We start from the raw sequence: 5,143 nt of genomic DNA, 5'->3' as shown, positions 1-5,143 counted from the left end.
GATCATATCCACGTGGACGTCGAGCTGCAGGGACCCCAGGACCTCCAGACGGCCATGTACTACGCCCGTGCGATCGAGCGCCGCGCGGTGGCCATCCACCAGGCATCACCGTCCCGGGCCGCTAGGCCGCCACCCTGGCCGGATGTTCCCGCGCAGGGTCGGCCTGCTCAGGCTTCCGCGGCACTCCTTGCCGCGACCGCGGCGCGCCCGTTCCGCCGGCTCACCTCGGCCGAGCTACTCGAGCGTCGCCGCCAAGGGTTGTGCCTCAACTGCGATGAGACCTACATGCCCGGCCACGTCTGCCCCCGACTCTTCTACCTGGAGGTTGCAGACTACATTTTAGGAGGACGACCTGGCCGCCCCAGCTGTCGCAGAGGTGTTTGACGATCACCTCGAGGAGTTCAGCAAGCGCTTCCCCGCCTTACAGCTCGACGACGAGCTGTTTGTGCAGGCGGGGAGAAGTGTTATGACCGGCATATTAGGTGGGCTGTGGCCCAAGTTATCTTATCGTTATTAGGGGCTTAGCCCAATTATCTTATCGATATTAGGGTCGTTTGCTTAGGAGTCAAGTAAACCTCTCTATATAAGGAGAGGAGATGTATCAATCTAATCAAGCAAGAAGCAATCAGTATTTGCTCGGCTTCCCTTAGGGAGCCGGAAGACCTAACCCTAGCCGCCTCTTGCGCCGCCGCTGCCACTTCTCCACCACGCAAGGACGGCACCCAGCCGCTGGCCGCCGCGCCCTCGACCTCGTCTTCCTGCATCTTTCCCCTACAATCTCCGCCCTAGAACCAGCAGAACCCTAGCTCCTAACACCTTGGTATCAGGTAGCTCAGTTCCGATCATGTCTTCACCGCCGCCCATCCCATCGCTTCCGCTGCCGACCATCACCACCACGCCGCTGGCCTTCTCCACCGCGCTGATATTAAAGGTGTGTTGCCGCTGGCCTTCTTCAATTTGGTGCTCAATGCCTCTTTCTGGTGGCAGCCCCGGTGGTATCTCCTCAGGGAACACATCTTCATACCCCTGCAAAATTTCAGCAACAACAGTAGGAGTGGTAGAGAATAATTCGTTAGTAGAAAGGAAATTGTCCTTGTACAAAAGTACGAATAACACTGAATTGGGTTCTCTCAACTCTCTCATATCCCTTTTCCTAGCCATCATAACTAATCCCTGTTTTTTCCAACACTTGGTCAATTTAAGCTGTGGGGTTTTATTTGGCTTTGGATTCTCTCGCTCACTATGTTGGTGGATGTCACTCAAGTGTTTCTCGCTCACTCTCTCTTTCTTTTTCAGGTGTCAAAGGGAGCAAAGATATGCGCTCTCCCTCATATTGGAATGAGAGACGATTAGTACGGCCGCTGATTTGCACATCACGATCATACAACCAAGGTCTTCCCAACAACAATTGGCATGCTTGCATTGGCACCACGTCACATTCCACTTGATCTCGATACTTCCCAATGGAAAACTGAACGGTGACTATGTCGCTTACTCGAAGTGTACCACAATCATTGAGCCATGGCATCTTATATGGACTTGGGTGCCTTCTTTGTTTCAGTCCCAATTTCTCTATCAAATCTGAACTTGCAATGTTGTTGCAGCTGCCATTGTCAACAATAATTCTGCAAACCTTGTCCTTGATGGTGCCACGGGTGTGAAAAATATTATGTCGCTGCCCTTTCTCTTCTCTAGCTGCATTAACACTAAGAACACGACGGGAGACAAAGCAATATAATCTCCCATGTCGGCCTGAATATCACAACCACTCTTCTCGCCCTCTTCATCCTCATGATCATCCGATGCTCCATTATCTTCATGCTCACTCTCAGGTTCCCATTCACCTTGTTCATTCACAATGAGAACTCTCTTGTTTCGACATTCAGAAGAAATGTGACCATGCCCTTTGCACTTCCAACACTCAATATCTCGGCTTCGAGATGATGGTACAGCCGTGGGGTTAGAAGTACTTCCAGCAGCAAAATGAGCATGCTTGTCAACATTCCTAGGAGCCGGTGATGATGTCGATGAAGTCATTGTTCACCGGGTGGCAGTAGGGTGTGAAGTATGTTGCAACCTTTTCCATGGTGTGGTGGTGCGGTTATGAGATATCCATCCATGACCACTCCGCTGCACCTTCCTCTCCATGCGCTTTGCTTGCTCCAGAATATCTTGTAGAGTGTTATAGGGAAACATCTCCACAAAATCAGAAATTTCAGTGTTGAGACCATGCAGAAATCTTGCCATCTTTGACTCCTCATCTTCATGAATACGAGCACGAACAAGCAGTAATTCCATCTCTTTATAGTACTCATCCACCGTGCGCGTACCTTGGCTGAGGCGTTGCAATCTATTTCGGAGATCTCTTTGATATTGTGAAGGAACAAACCTTCGCCTCATGGCTTGTTTCATCTCTTCCCAAGTGTCAATGTGGTCATGACCTAGCAGCAGCTGATTTTCTTGTAGTTGATTCCACCAAGTGAGTGCATAACCGGAAAACTCAACACATGCAAGGTTTACTCTCTTCGGATCAGCAAGGTTATGGATATGAAAAATCTGATCACACTGCTCTTCCCAATCAAAATATGCATCGGGGTCTTCCTTTCCTGTGAACTTGGGGACGTGCAACTTGATTCTTGCCATGTCATCTCGACCATCTCGATCATGACATTCTGCACAACGCCCATCTTCAGCAGCACGACGGTATGGGACACCATCAAAATCATCTCCATGACCATGAGCAACATGATCATGAGGGTCATAGTAGTGCCCACGAGGACCATGGCCTCGCCCTCGAAGTTGTCCTCCTCGATGCCCTCCATGAGCAGCAGCACCACGCCCACGAGTAGCAGCCACATGTCCATCATAGCTGTTGTTATCATCCTCCAAGGCACCGTCAACAGCAGCATGCACGGAATTCTCATCCCCAACTTCCTCAACTGGGTCAATAGGGTGTTGTCGGTGTCGAACCCTATCGCCACCTGCTGGAGGTCGCTCATGAAACATCCTTCCAAGTTCTCGAACCATGTTCCGTAATTCTGGAAAATCAGCACGTGTGACCGGGGCATCTTCTTCCCCATAGTTTTCTCCATGAACACTCGATCTAGATCCTGCCATGTTAGTAAGGCCAAAAGTGGAATAGGATAATTTTGTGGAATCACACAACCTCACCTCTTACTCACCAAAGTTCTTATGAGTTCGCATCAGATTGTGCTTCTCCCGGATGTGTTAAAGCGATTGAAAGACATGGGTCAAAGAACTAGCTTCGGTTTTTGGTGGAGCTCGGTGGGGTAAACAAAAAGGGGCTTGTGCTGAAATCAAGTTGATGCAAACCAAGAAAAATATGTGGATGGATCTGCTGCACCTTTGCACCAAGATTGAAAAACACAACACACAAGCTTCTGAAATTTTTCTATCAAGCTGAAACTTTTGGATCTTACACAACACTTTCTTTTTCTCTCTTGACTTTTTTTTTCTGCCACTCTTTTCTTTCTCTCTTTGTTTTTTTTGCCACTTTTTTTCTCTCTTTTTGCAAAGCACAACAACCAAATCTGAAAGCAATTACGAAGATGAACTTGGTGCAGATCTAAAAGATGAAGAACATGCAAGGTATGCAACAATAAGATCTCAGCACCAACAAGGCTTGGATTTATTTTTGGTGGGGCTTTGGACTTCTAGGACAGAAAATATAGCATGAAAAACACTCGATCTAAAGGGATGATAGCAAGATAAACTTGGATAACAGATTCTACCGTGTCAACGAAGGCTCTGATGCCAGATGATAGGTGAGAACCTGATAAATGAGTTCACGCCCGAGGGTGGCCCGATCTTCATGCTGTAGGATCGAATCGGGAGGGATAACTAGCTGCAAGCAGTCGGGATAACTAGCTTTATACCTGCCAATTGGATGCAACCCGTACGTTGGGGATGGCTGACCGGAGCTACAAGAACTCCAACCCACTGTCCGAACAATCGCAGAACCACAAATCAGGACTAATCCACACAAAACGGCCGGAACCGTTGAGCACGAACTAGGGGAAACCAGAGGCTCCTTCTCGCGAATCCGAATGAACTCACAAGAGCAAAGGTAGCAAGATCTCTTGGATCTCTCTAGCAACCTTGCTGTATAAGCTTGTAACTGAATGGTTTGACCAAAGGTTCTTCTAGAGGATGGGGGAGATGGGGTTTTATAGAAGGGACAACCCCCTTCGCTAGGTGTGAAAATGGTTTCAAAAGTAAACATGTTTGCATGGATTTCTTGGGGGAATAAGCAGTCAACTTTGGGAGTTATTGAATAGCTCCTCGAAAATTCGCGAAGTTGACAGCCTGGACACCTTCCACGAGAATGACTACAACTTTTGACTCACAACTCCAAATGATGTGAGATTTTTTGCATTGGAAAGATAATTTGATGTAGCTTATGTTGATGTACCCCTATAGCCCCGTCTCTACACCACATGGGTGTGGCACACCAAAACATCAGAGGTAAAAACTGACAACATCAGCTTCAGTTGAAACTTGTTTCCTCCAAACTGGTTGCTTCAAGAGCTCATAGGTTGTTGGGTTTCTTCCATGTGATACCTAAGTTCAACCAACAACAATGGGGATGAAATCATAGTTGTGTCATCAAGGTTACAAGATAAACTTAAGTTAGCGTTCACCTGGTCACTTATTAGTTTGGCGTGACTTTTTGTGATTGGACCTATAATTGTTGGAGACTTGTCGATGGTTGTGGTGTCCTCATCACATTGCTTGCTTCATCACTTCATCATTTAGATAAACGACAAAATGAAAGGCCGTGTCTGAGCTGAAAAATAAAATAGGAAACTCATTCATCACTACATATTGTGTTATGTATGTATGCCCGCGAAATCATGATCATCACATTGGGATGATAAACACAAGTGACCCGTCAACTAAAGCACTGGACATCTAAAAATTATCTTTCAGATGTAAGGCACGAAGAAACAAACAAATGTGAAAAATAATTCTTTTTTTATATTCATTAAAAAATAGGACTACCACTATATTTATTAAAAAAGTAGGACTACCACGAGCATTAAACGTGCATACCCACTGTTCTCAATTTGACGAAGTACAACCATTAGTGTGAACAGTGGCGGAGACAGGGGACCAGGCCCCC

Source organism: Triticum aestivum, chromosome 7D, assembly GCF_018294505.1.
Source record: "Triticum aestivum cultivar Chinese Spring chromosome 7D, IWGSC CS RefSeq v2.1, whole genome shotgun sequence".
In the NCBI taxonomy this organism is placed as follows: Eukaryota; Viridiplantae; Streptophyta; class Magnoliopsida; order Poales; family Poaceae; genus Triticum; species Triticum aestivum.
This window is presented reverse-complemented; position numbering follows the sequence as displayed.